A 17,089-nucleotide genomic window follows, 5' to 3' on the forward strand; every position below is an offset into this window, starting at 1 on the left:
ATGTGGGCCAACGGGAATGTGTGGTCTCCTTCGTTATAGCTATCCTGAAGTGTGCTGCAGACCACTTGAATACTAACAGAAGTAGTAAGACATGTAAATGAGGGCAGGTTGAAAGTTATTGCTCCTTTATAAACCAACACTCTTTCCTGAGTGGAAATATTTACAATTTATTTTGTTCTTGAGTATAAACAGTCCTGGGTAATTCCACATAAACCTTGTGACGAGGTATCAGCCTTATGGGATCAATGCTTTACAGTAACATACACATGAGCTTGAGGTAACTGGAATTTAATTTCTATAAAACTGCATTGAATTTCTGTGAAAAATATGGTTTATGATTTGTACCAATTCACTAGTTCTCTTTCCTGAATTCCCAAAGAAGCCTGACTTCAACTTATCGCTTTTTGATATGCCCTTTTTATTATGGTTTGCATCTGGAATGTCCCCATGTGTTGAAAGAATGGTCCCCGATGGGCCAGGTTCAGAGGTGGGGCTTTGGGGAGCTGATTGGATCATAAAGACTCTGACCTCATAAGGAGATTGATGGCTGAATGGGCCCCTGGAAGGTGAAACTTAGTTGGAGGAAACAGGACAATGGGGTCGTGCCCTGGCCCCACCCCTGCTTCCTGCCTGCTATGAGCTGAGAAGCTTTCCTCCACTAGGATGTTTTCCCATAATGTCTGGAGCCAGCAGGCCATGGACTCCTCTGAAACCATAAACCCCAAGAAACCTTTCCTCCTCTAAGCTGTTCTTGTCAGGTATTTTATACTGGGACAAAAAGCTCACTAACACACTTTTCCTCCTCACTCAGGACCAACAGTTCCTAGAAACCTATATCATTTTCCTAATTAATCCATAATAGATGATGCTATGACCTAGATATGAGGTATCCCCAAAAGCTCAGTGTGAGACAATGCAAGAAGGTTTAGAGGTCAAACGATTTGGTTATGAGAGCCTTAACCCAATCAGTGAATTAATCCTGATAGGGATTAACTGGGAGGTAACTATAGGTAAGAGGGTGTGGCTGAAGAAGGTGGGTTTCTGGGGGACATGCCCTTTGGGTATATACTTTGTCCTTGGTGAGTGGAGAATTCTCTCTCTCTCTGCTTCCTGGTGGCCATGTCCTCACTTTTCTCCACCACATTCTTCCACCAAGATGTTCTGCCTCACCTTTGGGGCCCAGAGCAATGGAGTTGACCCTCTATGGACGGAGAACTCTGAAGCCATAAGCCAAATAAAAGTTTTCTCTTCTAAAATTGTTATTGGTGGGTCTTTTGGTCATGGCAACAAAAAAATCTGACAGAAAAAGGATAATATCCATTTAAGATCATTTCAATTGTAAAACTTTAACTTCGAACTAAGTTTCGGGGAACTATTTTGCTCTTTAGTCACTTCTAATTCATTTGGGAACCTGTACAGAAAACCTCTAGTGTGGCTACCTTCCCAGTGTGATCTTCCCATCCCTTTCTCATAGTCTACTGTCTGGATCATAACCAGGAGCTCAGTAGGATTCCTTAGCTGTGTCACTAAGAGAACAGGCTAGTCAGCCTTAGGAACTGGCATTTCTAAAATCAGCAGGAATTTTTTTTTCCCTCAAATTTTTTTCAAGTAACATGTAGAGTGTCAAGAGCAGTGATTTGAATCATAGTGTCTGATCATCCTACAGCAGGAGCTGGGCCTGCGTTGGGAACTTCCTGTGCAAAGGTACAGGTCAAGATTGCCCAACTGCTATGGCAACACCCTGTTCTTGGCACCAGACTATCAGTCTTGACCCTGAGTTCAGACATCAGCTACCAGGGGTGAAAATTTTATGAGCACAAAAAGATAATTATAGTTGGCTGCCAAGTATTCCATCCTTTAGCCTGCCTGCTTTGAAGAAACTTTCTCACAGAAAGCCTTTTGATTATAAAACCTATATAATAAACATGCTGAGTTAGCTCTGTGTCATATATTCTCTATCAGGGAATGATGTCCCACCTGGTCTCAGCTTTTTATCTATGTGTGTGTGTTTGTGTTTTCTAATCCCCCATTGCCTCTCGCCAGTTTCTGAATTAATGGTCATTTAGGTTGCAGCAGTAGAGAATCAAAGAATTTGGAGATCTGTTTTGGAGACGAGTGGTTTTGGGAACTGGGAGTCATTCCAGATCTGGATTCATGACAAAATAGCATGTTCTAATTTAAAGAGTTATATCCTATCATTCCACTAAATAAATAAATATATAAATAAATACATATATACATACAAACATTTTTCTGGGTCCTAGACTTCTAGACAAAATCTAGAACTACCCTAAAGAGGATTATATTATGCCCCTGAGAGAAAGAACTACATCTCATTCATTACAGGACCTAAAGACCTTAAGAAGAATCATCTGTAATATGCAACTTGTATTGTGAAGTAGAAATCGGTGTACAGCTCAGTGATTGTTTTCCTCACATGCAAAAGATCCTGGCTTTGATCCTAAGAATTGGGGGCGGGGTGGAGAATGAAGTATAATACATGCCTCTAGGTGCAATTTTCTGGTAAAAGATTTCTTTCTATTATGAAATTATTTTAAATTATGAATATTGTTAAAGGGGGAAAATAAATGCCGTTATGTTGCTGTGTTCCCAGAAATAGTATATCTAAAAACTAATTCTATAGAAAACATGTTGAAGGGTTCACAAACACTACTGCTGAATTAATAATGACATACTTCTAGGTATTATTCTCCAATAGTTTCATGCATTTTGATTTTTTTTCTACAATTGGATTATATTATGCCCCTGAGAGGAAGAACCACATCTCATTCATCACTGGTTGACAAAGAGAAGCCGGAGTAAAACTCAACACATGCACATGATCACTTGCCTTTGCAAAGCTTTTAAACTGGTTGTTAGATGAAGTTGTCTACTGTAAAAATAGTTATCTGCTAATAAGATCATATATTTAGAATATGCTTAAGAATGCCAAGGAAATGTTAGTATATATATGATATATACATATATGATATATATACACATTCTCAATCTACCTTTTATTTTACAAATTATTGAAATATTTTAAGGTTTTGCTATTCATAATGAAAGTTAAATAGTGCAATAATTTCCTAGCAGCCATAACAAAGTACTGGGTGGCTATGAGCAATAGACATGTATTTTCTCATAGTTCTGGAAGTTGGAAATTCAAGACCAAGATGCCTTCAGGGCTGGTGTCTGATGAGGCCTCTCTTCCACACCTGTAGAGGGCTACTGTCTGCGGGATCCTCACATCACCCTTTCTCAGTGCGTGTGTGGAGAGAGTAATATTTCTGGTGTCTCTTCCTCTTCTTATAAGAATATCAGTCAATCGAATTAGGCCACCATACTCAATTACCTCTCTAGAGACCTTTCCTCCAAACATAGTCAAGGTGGGGATTTGGGCTTCAACTTAAAAATTGGGGAGGAAACAAGATTCAGTCCATTACAATGACCTTTATTGAAACTAAGATCTTTGGTCTTTCTTTCAAAGTATGCAATGGATTATGTAGTTGATACATTTGAGCCTAAAGCATAGAGTTCTGCCAGTGACTGAAGCCCTTCCCAGTAGAAAACTTAAAGAGAGTTTGACTTGGAATTAAATGAGATGGTAGTGGAGAACCCATAAATCTGTTTTGCTAGCATGGATCTGGTAGGGGTAGCATGATTCTGGAGCTAGTAGTGGCTTCCTAATTGGACAAGCTGCCTCCTGATGCTTGCTTTCTGCACCATAAGTGGTCGCTTTCCTGGTTATGGCCACGGTAACATGGCTGTCTAGTCAGTGGCATTGTAGAAACATTCGTTCCATTGTCTGTTCATTTACTTTGGTGTTACATATTTGAATGAATGAATGGATGGATGGGTGACCTACATCAGAACCTTGGAAGCCCCATGCCAGGAGCTCCTTTATTTGTTGGATTCTGGTAATGATAGTCAAAGCGGTTTGCCTCATCAGGGGAGACAAATGGTTTTGGGAACTGGGAGTCCTTCCAGGAGCTCAGTCGACATCTTGCATCTTTAGTCCTTCAAACTGCTGTGAACAACGAGTGCTGGTGCCGACTGGGGTGTTTTCAGCTGCCTGTAACTAAACACATTTGGCTTCTTTTCAGAGGAACAGAGGAAAACGTTTTTGTTTGGAGCCCCAGAGGAAGACCATCTCCTCAGAAATGACAGACCAGTTCTCTGTGGATTGGTTCCCTATCACAGTTCAAAAATCATTCAAATTCAAGAGTTAATAACCATCTGAATTTGACCATTTAAATCTTGGATGTATCCTCTCTGAGCCTTCTTTCCAGATATAAGAGTCCCGATCTTATGGACAAAACGTGCCCACATCACCACCAAATTATTGTGTTGAAACCCTAAAGTTCGGCGTGGCTGTGTTTTAGATGGAGCCTCTAAAGCAAGTGATTAAGTTTAAAAGAGATCATCAGGGTAGGGTGACACCAGCTCTCTCCCACATGCTTTGAGGAAAGACCATATGATCGTGCAGTGAGATGGTAGCCATCTTCAACGCAGGGGTGGAGACTTCTCCAGACACCTTTATCTTGGATTTCCCATCTGCAGAACTGAATTTCTGTTGTTTAAGCCTCCTGTTCTATGATGTTTGTGATGGTAGCCTGAGCACATTACTGTGCTCCACCACGGTGGCCCTTGAAATCCATGAAATCATCTTCTCGGCCATTTCACCTGCCATACTTTCTCCTTTTCCTTGAATTGCAGCAACTAGTTTGACATATGCTGTTTCTCGAGTGACCTCCAAAAAGGATCAGAAGACCCTTAAAATGAGGCATCTTTCCAGAGAAGCTTGTTGCCTGTATATTTTGTTATTTAATGTTCTTTTGTTAGTAATGGTACCCAGAATCTCCTCTCAAGTTTCCATTCATATTGAAATTGCTAGTCTTAGGCTAAAAGCTGTAGCTAAAGAATGGTAACAAGGAAAGAGCAAACTAGCACTATCGGTGATCTGCTTTGTTCTGTGTGTGCTTTATTCATAAGCATTGTCCACTAAATAGTCTCAACTATGAGACAATTTTTAATCTCCTCTATTTTTAGGGATGAGAAAAGTGAGGACTCTCAATATCCAGCCTGTCATATTCTGTCTAGCACTTCCTGTCTTTCCAGCTTGATTTCTCTAATGCCCTAGTTCAGTTTTCTTCAATGCCAATAATTGCTTGTCCTGTGACTGACAGCATTTTACTATCCCCTGTGTCCTTCATGCATGAACTCCTCTCCTTATACAGATTTGATCCTATGGCCCGTGTAATAATCACCCATTACACAGTCCCTAAATGAAAAGAAAGTGACCACAACACTTGGAGCAACCAAAAGAACTTTATTGCAGCAGTGCAAGAAAGAGAAAGGAAAGAAGGAAAGAGAGAGAGAAAGAAGAGAAGAGATGAACAGGGAGAGAAAAAGAGCAAGAGAGAGACAGAGAGCATGCGCAAGAAAGATAAAGAGAGCAAAAGAGAGAGAGAGCAAGAGAGAGAGAGCAAGAGAGAGGGGGGCCTGGCAGGAGGGAGTTTTTATAGCCCAAATCTAATGGGGCCTCTGGGTCTGCAAGCTGCCTTGTTGGCCCAAGGGGGGTTGAGTGCTCAGCCTTGAGCGGGACTTGACACAAACAGGTGATAAAAGACCAGATAGAGGGGGGATTTGAGTGTGTGGGCTATCTTGCAGCCAACATCTGTTCAGCCTGCCCTGCAGACAACACAGTTCAGCCTGCTCTGCACCCAACACTAAATACCACTGCTTTTTTCTTCCTGTCACTTCAGTAGTTTAGCTAATCCCCATCTAGGGATAAATCTAACTCCCTATCTACTCCATCCCAATACCTGGACAGGTCCATGTGAGTGTCACGTGGTAAAGTGATGACCCTGACCTCAAGGGACCCATGAGCACTGCCAGGCAACATCTTAGCATTTTCTCAGACCATTCCCTCTCTCATTAACCTAATTATTTCATCTCAATTTATTCATCTTTATTCCATCTCAATTTCCCCAAATGACTCCACATTCTCAAATTAATTATTTCAATGAGAAAAGAAACAGAACACAACATTCTCACTCAGTCACAATTGCAACCTTAAACTGGCTACACTAATGCCCCCAAATAAAGCCTTTTATAATGACCATAACCAATCCCACTCCTCCACTTGTTTGTTATTCTATCCTCTCTCTCCAACCCAAGAGCAGCACTCCCTCAACTATCTCCTATACTCCATCTCTATAATCTGTCTTCCACCTACTCAGTCCTCCCATCAGCAGACCCACAGACTTTTATATCTCCCACTTTCAATTCCTTCTCTTATACCATTTGCAGCAAAATTTCTCAAAGTTATCTCCAATTCTTCTCACCCCATTCTCCCTCAGCTCCAATTCAATCTGGCTTTAAAGCCAACTCTCCTCCAGAACTGTACTTGTCAAGGTCGCCCATGAACTTATATCGAGAAGAAAATATTAATCTTTAAAGTATTAAATATTGCACTGAATTAATTCAATAAATACTAAGTATATGTAGTGAATGGATCAAAACAACTTTCCCCTAAGACATGATTTTGCTGGAGGCTAGGCATAGTTAAATATTAACGATTACTCTCAGTAGCACAATAACAATGACAAAATAAAGAGACTATTAATTTTTTTCAGCAGAAATGAGAAATACTAAAGTATAAAATTTCTAGGAAGTTAATCACTATAAGGATTTTCACCGACCACGGTAAGGAGTTTATTGATGGGCTAACAAGCTCATTAATTTCTGACAACTTCCAAAACACTTTCAATTACCAAAAAATGATTCATAGGTTAGTATGCAAAGAGATACATCAATATGAATCATCGTGAAACAGAATTTCTTTTAAAAAATATTGCTGGGGCAGCTGGAAGATGGGGAGTCCATGAAAGAAATATTTTGTAGCATGCAGTGTGTAATACCTTGGGCACACAAATAGCCCAAGGCTCTTGCCTTCATATTCTATCTTCTGGGATCCAAGTAGGAGTGGTAGTGGTGTTGAAATAGAAAGGAATTATAAGCTTTTATAAGTTGAATTTTAAAAAGCTGAAGGTAAGAATGAAATGATAACTTGGACTAAATTGATATCAAATAAATGTTTTGGGATGGGGGATGGAGCTCAGTGGTCAAGCACTTGTTTAGCATGGGTAAGGCCCTGGGTTTGATCCCCAACACAACAGGAATATATATATATATATATATGTATGTATTTATTTAAAGTGCGTTAAAATTGATATATATGATACTCACACACACACTCATTGACATACAGACATACAGAATAAGGAATCAATGATCATATTTTCAAGTGACATGGACTTCAGCTGTTCAATTTCATTGAGTTGTTGAAAACAGTCCCTGCAGCATCCCTCAGATGCCTCAGATCTATAGGAGGGACTAGAGATGATGTTGGTAGGATGCTTAGGTTGATCCTGGCAGTCAGCATCAATGAAAACTCCCTGCTCCAAACATCTCACCCACTGGAAGAAGGACACTGAGTCAGCCATTACCCAGGGTGAGCAAACCCCAGGTCATTTGTCAGTTCTATCTTTGAACAGTCTTAAGAAATGGGAAGATTCTATATTTGCAGAGTTTCAAATCTTCATGTGCATCATAATAAAACTACATAAATTAAAACAATTTTCCTTCATTTGCAGTCCCTTTTATTGATCTGTACGATTGGGAGGGTGCATTTGGCTAGATTTAAAAGAATATTAGAAGTCACACTTACTTAAGACTGAAAGAAAAAAGTATTCTGAAGCATATTAAATAGCTCTTGGGGGAAGGGAAGTAAATTTTGTTTTTCTCATTCTTCTGAGTTTCATGCTACCCCTGGAAATTTCTGGGATTACTGGTCTCATGTTCACAAAATATATGAAACTATTCCACTTTGTCACAATTTGCTAAGAGCTAAAATAACTTTTAAGCAGAAAGAAAAGCCTTGGGATTGTCCAGAGGACAATAGATATGGCCAAAAATGTTTCAGAGAAGAGTTGCAACCTTCATGTTACAGGTCAGAGTTCTGCCGCAAAGCTGAGGCAGAGACCCCTCTTTACCCCGATTCTTTACCCCTCTTTACCCCAATCATGTCAGAAAGATATCAGACATGTTGTTCAGAGTAAAAGGCATGAGTTTATCAGAAGGAATAGGAAAAGGGAAAAGGAGATACCTTCTATGGAAAGAGTAAGTCCTTTTAGGGAAGGGAGGGATGGTGCACCCTCCTGCCCTCCAGTTTATTGGGAGTCCCAGGGAAGTTTCTAGAGAGTCTGAACCAGGTCCAACTTTTGATTGACAGCATAGGAACTGCAGGGACTCCTGGAAAAGAGGGTGGCATAGTGCTTACAGAATGAGAGTTAAGGAAATTGAGTTCTCTTTTTTTCTGCTCAGTTTCCTGCCCTTTTAACTAGTTTATTGCCCTTGGAATAGTCCTCAGCAAACTTTCTTTGTGAGGGTTTTGATGTTTCTTTTGATTGTCAGGATAATTGGGGGTTGTGATAGTTTTAGTGATAAGGGGGGTTCAGTGATAAGGGAGACCACATCTGTTCATCTGAATACTCTGTTTAAACCTCCTCCCTTAAATTGCCTCCCATCTATTTAGCTTCCTTGTAACAATTCTCCCCAGATTACTCCATTTCTATGAGAGTAAAGTTTTGCCTGTTAACTGTCTGGTGTGAATTATACTTCAATTAATGGGAGCAAGAAGAAGCACTTCCATTTACTAGTAATCATTTGTGCTGAAAAATGACACATTTATTTCTTCCAAGTGAAGCAACTATTTTAATCTTGTGGTTGAGTTTTTTTATTATTTGTACATAACTATGTTGCCTTTTTTCCCCCACAGCAACATTCAATCCCCAAAAGATTCTTTTAATGTTTAAATTTATGCAGGACTAGAGTGATGAATATGGACAAATAGAGTCCTTCTAGTTTTTTTAACTTCCCATCCAATTTTGTAAGTACCTTTTATAAACAAAGACACCATTAAAAAGAAATATAAAAAGGATCAAAGAAAGGGGTTATAGTATTTATCTTTAAGGGGTTAGAATCTAGTTTCATTTACTGAAAAAAATCAGATCAACATTATAAATAATGTTCTATTGTTTTAAATAAAGAATGTATGGTTTTGTTACCTCTGAGGTCAATAACCACAAGTAAATTGAGATTTCTTAATGCTGGGCTCTTTCTATAAGGAATGTTAGCCTCTGCAAGCACTTCTATACAATAAAGTATACCTGCAAGCAGTGGACTCAAGTCTCTTTATAAGGTAAGTGATAAGAACTAGAAATGTTGCTAAATGGTAGAGTGTTTGCATAGCACACATGAGACTCTGGGTTCAATCTCCAGCAATACCAAAAAAAAAAAAATTAAATGGTAAAGAAGAAAGCATCCTTCATGTCTCAACTGTCTTTATTAAAATAATTTAAAAATAGTCAAAAATGTGCATATTTTACATACCATGTGGTACTGTCAGTTTTATGCATCCACTTGTTTAGAAATAGCCCCTGGTTATTTCATCAAATATGCATCTAAGTGTGGCTGTAAAGGAATTTTTTAGATGTACAGATTGACACATAATCTGTTAACTTTATGTGAGGGAGAAGTAATGTGAGTAGACCTAATTCAACTAGTTAAAAGGGCGGGATATGGTGGCACACGCCTTAATACCAGCAACTCTGGAGCCTGAGGCAGGAGAATCACGAATTCAAAGCCAGACTCAGCAAAAGCAAGGTGCTAATCAACTCAGTGAGACCCTGTCTCTAAATAAAATAAAACATAGGACTGGGGATGTGGCTAGTGGTAGAGTACCCCTGAGCTCAATTTCTGGTACCCAACCCCCCCAAAAAAATTAGTTAAAAGTCCTGAAAAAAAAGAGAGGAGACTTTTCTAAAGAAGAAATTCTGTCTGTGGTCAGTAGCTTCCTCCTGTGCCTGACAGTTTTAGTCTGCTCTTCCTAACATCCTTCCCTTTGGATTTTGGAATCACCTAGAATCAATTAAGCTAATTCCTTGTGATTAATCTCCTACTCATTCTTTTTTTTCTAATTCAACCTTGACCGATACACCAGTTATTTCTTTCATTCATACATCAATTCATAAATGTGTTAAATTTTTAAATATTCAACTCTATGTAAGGTACTGGAGATTCAAAATATTTTATGCCCGAGGAATAAATCTGACAATAGCAAAGACAGTGTGTATTTTAAGGTAGGCACATCAAACAATACCAAATTACTGGACTATAAGATACAAGGCTTAGCATAATAACTGATAAGACTTGAGAGAGAATAGTGTTATCTGGGACATTACCATAGGCTGTTGGGGCTCAGAAAACAAAACCCCAAAATCTGGTGCTTTGACTTGCTGAGCCAGAGAAAAGATCTCAAAATCAACATCTCTCCAACCTTCCCTTGCTTTTCCTCCAAGTGCAACCAGGGACTCTCTCTGAAGGTCTCTTATCTGAGAAAACTCCTTCCAAATGAAATGCAATTGTCTGAAACCTCCTCCCTAGAAACTCTTCAGGTAACCAGGAAATATTAGCTACCTGCAGAAGAGAAGAAATCAAAAGTCTTGGCCATGCCTGGTTAGGCTTCATCTATCTGAGGCAGCTTTGAACCATTACCTGAGAGATTTTATTTATCTGTATAAAGCAATCTTTATTCCAGGTGAAGTTTTTCCCTTAACTTACCAGGAACTTGTTGCTACCTTTCCCAGAACTGAGAAGAATTTTGTCCCAGGTCATTGTCTGATCTTTAGATTCATTCATGTATCCTAAAAATACATGACTACCCTTCTATGTGAGGAAAAAAAGGGGACACAGAGACAAGATGCAGGGGCAGGAAAGAAAATGGCAAGATGGCAGAATGGACAAGCTGCCAGCTTCATTTATATAAATAGGTTACTTTAGGTCATTGGCATCATTAGTACCTATTGTTCATTGTATTACTAGGCAGGCTACAGACTTAGCAACATTATGCAGCTTATTCCTCCGTTATATACTAAATTGCAATGTGCAAGGTTAGGAGCTTTGTGTAGCTCTGAAGAAAGTCCATTGTATAAGGTTATGTTATGTGGACAGGTTTAGGCTCAGTGAAACATTGTGGTTGTCTAACAAGAGTTCCTTTATTCCCAGGAACTATGTGCCTGAGATCAAGGTCTAGGCTGATGAGGCTCTAGCACAAAGGCTTCTTAAGTAGGGCATTTCCATACCAGCTAGACATTGCACATATATTTAGTTATTTTGCTAGTTCCTAGGAGAGATTGTAGGGCATTCTAAGGGTGGGAAACAGAGCGCTTGCTACCCGCCCCCCCCCCCAGGAGTTTGCTCACCAGGGGAATGCTTCCCTGTACATTTCCACGATCAGAATCCCTACATTTCTAAAATTGCCTACAACGTCCAACCCCATTTTCCTTTATGGAAAGAATATTTAAGCTTCAACCATCTGACTCTTTGAATTTCATACTTTGTATGACTCCCATTCTTACGCATATTGATAAATTTGTATGCCTTTTTCTCCTGCTAGTCTGCCTATTACTAGTTAGTTTCTGTGAATCTTCAGTAGGGAGAGGGAAAATTTCTCTCACCATACAGGGCCACTATGCTGAGAGCTTTACACATATCAACAATCTAATTATCACAACCCTCTTATGAGGTAAGTACTCTTATTCTATGTATTTTTCAGACAAGGAGACTGATATGTAGAATAATTAGAAAATTTTTTCTCAAGATCAAGTAGCAGAGCCAGGATTCAAAGTCTGACTCCAAATCTAGAATGATTATTATATTTACTGATAGATGAAGGAGAAATAAATTTTAGGCCACATTGAAGTGTTTCCTTTGCTTTCCTTTAGAGCACAGAATGTTTCAGAGTGAATCTAACCCTAGAATTTTGCCTTCCATCAAAAAAAAAAAATCTCCTTGTACAGAATCCACTTTGCCCAGGATTCAATTTTAAATGCAGTTCATAATTTACACTAAAATTGAATAATACAGCTAAAGTTGAAGGGATTTTTTGTGGAATTTGTAGCCCAAATTCATGGTAGAGTTGACTGAAGTAAAAATCCAGAACATTCTTAAATTGGATTTAAAGTTCATGTGCTAGATACATACAGGGGGGAAAATATTCTCCTTTATTTAGAGCCCAAAATTTACTGCATGAACCAGCACTGAGGATCCGTCACTCTTTGTAGGCTTTTTATATGAGTTCTCTGGGTGGGCAATAACTTGTTACAGGTATAGGTGACAATTGTACTTCAGTGCATCTCATTGGGTCCAGAAATTAAGAGTAAAAATCATGGAAATCTAATGGAGGGGGCACATGGGGACAATGGAGGAACTTTGGGTAAAGGAGAGGGAGGGTAGGGGAGGTGGCATGGGGGACAAGATAGATGGTGGAATGAGATGAATATCATAACCCTAGATACACGTACGACTGTACATGTGGTGTGACTCTACATCGTGTTCAACCAGAGAAATGAAAAGTTGTGCTCTATTTGTATATAAGGAATTGAAATGCATTCTGCTATTATGCATAACTAATTAGAACAAAAAATAAAATAAATAAACCATGGGAATCAGCACCTGGAAGCATGCTAATTTCAGTGGTCATGTACTCTTGCATTCATTTATATTCTGAATCCATGAATAGAGTCATTCTTCATTGCTAGATTTCATTAAGAGATAGATAGAAAGGCATTTTTTAAAAAACGATAATCTGTTGGTTGCAAAATGAAAGGATATAACTCTTATCAAGTTTATTCTTATTTACTATTATCCATCAAATGACCTGAGTTTTATACTAAACTACACAGGCTGATAACATACATTTCCATTCAGTTAAGCAGAAACATAACAGTGTGGTGTTGATGACCACTGCTTCTGCTAAAGAATGAACAGCAACACAAATAGAAGACTCTGTAGTGGAGTAAGTAAACTTAGGATTGCTGTAACTTCCATTGATAATAGAAGTGAGGCCAATTATGAATCTGAAAAAAGGAATGTGGAGGAAAGTAACACATCTACTCAGAGAACATTGCCTTTGGAGAGGATAGAATACCATTTAGTATACGTGTGACAGCCTTTTTTCCTGGATTCCTGTGAGTTTGCTATACATATAAACTTGCTGTATGTAAATAAAGATGCAAATAAACTTGCTATATGCAAATAAATCATTCCCAATGATTAAGCTTTTCATTTCTTCCTTCCTGTGTTTTATTTTTATCTTTCTCTCCTCCCCCACCCCCCAATGCATTGGCTTAGACACTTAGTAGTATAATGAATGAATCGAAGTGGTGAGAGTGAACATATTTGCCTTCATTTTCATTCTTCAATTTCATTCTGAATTCAGTATTTCATCATTGGGAGTGTTGTTAATGGTATAATTTTCATAGATATTTTGTCAGATTGAGAAAGTTTTCTCATTTCTTGTTTGCTGTGCATTGTTTTGTATGTGCGTCATGACAAATGAGTGTTGGGTTTTGTTAAATGATATTTTCTGAATTTAGAGACATTCATCTGAGTTTTCTCCTTTAATTTGCTACTATGGTGAAGTACACTGATTTACTTTCAAATTCTAACATTCCAAGTATGACTCCAGGATAAGTCTCATGTTTTTAGGAAGCATTATCTTTCTTTTTTTTTTTTTTAATTTTTTTTTATTATTGATTGTTCAAAACATTACAGAGCTCAAGACATATCATCTTTCATACATTCGACTCAATTGGGTTTTGAACTCCCCAAATACATAATACAGACTCACTTCTGTTACATACTCACATTTTTACATAATGGCATATTAGTGACTGTTGTATTCTGCTACCTTTCCTATCCCCTACTATCCCCCCTCCCCTCCCCTCCCCTCCCATCTTCCCTCTCTACCTCCTCTGCTGTTGTTCAATTCTCTCCCCTTTTTCCCCCCACCCCCTTGCCCCTCATAACCTCTTATAATTTTGTGTATCACTGAAGGTCTCCTACCATTTCCATATGTTTTCCCTTCTCTCTTCCTTTCTCTCCCCCCATTCGTCTTAGTTTACTGGTAGTCTTTTCCTCATGCTCTTCCTTCCTGTTCTATTCTTAGTGGCTCTCTTTATATCAAAGAAGACATTTGACATTTGTTTTTTAGGGCTTGGCTAGCTTCACTTAGCATAATCTGCTCTAATGCCATCCATTTCCCTGCAAATTCTATGATTTTGTCGTTTCTTAGTGCTGCATAATACTCCATTGTGTATAGCTGCCACAATTTTTTTATCCACTCGTCTATTGAAGGGCATCTAGGTTGGTTCCACAGTCTAGCTATTGTGAATTGTGCTGCTATAATCATTGATGTGGCCGTATCCGTATAGTGTGCTCTTTTAAGGTCCTCAGGGAATAGTCCAAGAAGGGCAATAGCTGGGTCAAATGGTGGATCCATTCCCAGCTTTCCCAGGAATCTCCATACTGCTTTCCAAATTGGCCTCACCATTTTGCAGTCCCACCAGCAGTGAACAAGTGTGCCCTTTTCCCCACATCCTCGCCAACACTTATTGTTGTTTGACTTCATAATGGCTGCCAATCTTACAGGAGTGAAATGGTATCTTATTTAATTTACTAAAATTTTGTTTCAGATTTTGGCATTTACATTAATGAGTAATGTTGGTTGGTATTTTCTCTCCTTGTCAAATGTCCTTATCAGATTATTACTAACATTAATATTAGCATCAGTGTCAATTTGGATTCAGAGGAAATGTTGTAAGGGATTGCCTCTTTTTCTATTTTCCGAAAGATTTTTATGGCTCGAAGCATTTCTTCCTTCAATGTTTGATTAAGGATTCAGCAATAAAGGAATCTGAGACAATGTCTGCCAGTAACATAGGAAGGGAAACTGCCCACTTTAAATTAAATTAAACTTAATTTAAATAGATTTTGTTATTGTTGTTTTTTTGAGCCAGGATATTGTTATGCTGCCCACGCTGGTTTTGACTTCTTGGACTCTAGCAATTTTTCTGCCTCTGCCTCTTCTGCACCATCACCCTGCCCAGATGTGCCTGTTTTTCAATAAGCTTCCTTTTCAAAGGAAGATATTTACCTCCTTATTCCCAAACTGCCAGCTCTTATGCTCCAATCATAATAGGATTCAGTTCCATAGACTTTTCCCAACCACCATGACCTTGAGTAACTCTACCACTTCCCATCCTCATGTGAAATATGGGTTTGTTACCCTTGTATACCCTCTTGCTTGCTATTTTTCTCATGATTTATTGTGATATTCATATATTTTATTAATTTAATATCTCAGTTCTTAGATGGATCAGTATGTCCTTGAAGACACAGGACAGGCTTTCAAGCTTCTGTGTACCTACGTTTCAATGTAGTCTAAGGTACAGAGGGAGTCTCATGACTACTGATAAAGATCAAGGTGATGGTGGGTATGGCCGGTGCAACCCATATTGCTAGTTTATGGTTCAGTGTAGAGAAACTTTATTCTTTTCTGGTTCCTGACTTCCATTCCCGAATGCCTTATATAAACAGATGTATGCCCTTTTCCTCTCTAAGGCCTTACTTCTAACCCCACGGATTATTCATTGGCCCTAGGAAGTTATTTAGATCTAAAAATCAATTATGAATTTCAGTGCCAGACAGAGAAAAAGAGGGAAGTCTGACTTGTCGAATTATATGGTAACTTGGTTTGTTTTAATTGTTCAAGAGCAATCCCATATGGTCAGATGGACATGTCTCCGCTTCCCTGGTGGTCCTTGCCAGTTTGGCTTCCCACCAAAACCACAATTATGGCTTATGCTGGACTTCAAAGTTTGAGCTCACATGCTCTGCATTTGTTCCCATATGATTATGACAGGGCCTGGGAAGGGCTTCTGTCTACCACTGGCTCTGACAGGACTAGACCTCCCACAGAATCCCCTCAATTCTTTGCAAAGTCCAACACTATCTTCCCTCCTTGTATTTTCCCTGTTGGTTTTGCTAAATCTGATATTCTTTCTTCCTAGCATACCTTGATGAATGCCTCTCTGATTTATGTAGATTTCTCTTTCACCCTCAGTGTTAGACATTTTGTTCTCCCTCCAACTCCCAGTGAAGATATACAATATCACAAGAAAAAATAAAACAAGGGATGGAGTTGCAGCTCAATGGTAGAAAACTTGCTTAGTATATGCAAGACATTGGGTTGAATCCCTAGCTACACACCACACAAACACACACACACACACACACACACACACACACACGCATGCACACATGCACGAAAGAAAGAAAGAAAGCAACTGTCAAGACTTCAATGTGAGCTGAAAGAAAAAAATGTGTCAATCAAGGGAATACATATATAAATAATAGCTAGAACATCTGCTCTGATCCAATAAAATGCATCTATTGCAGATATATTTCTAGAGTAGAAACAGATGATCCGGGTGTTATGGTGCAATGATGCTTGTTAATAAAAATCTACCTAACAAGCCAACTCTTGTTCTTGTTCCAGCTCTATCAACAAATTTCATATAATAATTTGACTTCCCATGTAAATTTTTCTCTATGGAGAGAAAACAGTTTTCATTAGAAATGCGTAAGCCACTCTTTTGGTTTTTATATCTCAATTCTCTGACAATAAATATAGTCAGTATATCCACTAAGTAACAGATCTGATCTCTGTGCTGGCAGAGTGTGTTCTGGATCCTGCATTCAGAAAAAAATCCAGCCCTTGTCTGGGTTGTATTTGCTAATGTAAAGCCAGTTGTCTCTTTCCAAGCGATATTTAGTTTTCTTTTGAGCAATTTTTTTCAGGTTGCAACACACACATTCATACACACCACATACACACATGTGAACATTGAAATGGGCCATAATTAAAGGACGCTAAACTCAATATATTGAAAATTAATAACTAAAGGGAAACAATCAAGCATATGCTGTTTCTGTACCAACCATATCAGTGAGTAACCAAAAAACAAATGAGAAAGTTATTTATTACAGAAATAGCCCAGCTAGTAAATGAAAAGAAATAATAGAATTAGAATACAATGATTTAGCAATTCTTCATGAATTAATTCCATTGATATTTACCAAGTCTGCGAATATCATAAAAAAGACAAACAGAAATATA

Source organism: Ictidomys tridecemlineatus, chromosome 14 (assembly GCF_052094955.1).
Source record: "Ictidomys tridecemlineatus isolate mIctTri1 chromosome 14, mIctTri1.hap1, whole genome shotgun sequence".
Taxonomy (NCBI): Eukaryota; Metazoa; Chordata; class Mammalia; order Rodentia; family Sciuridae; genus Ictidomys; species Ictidomys tridecemlineatus.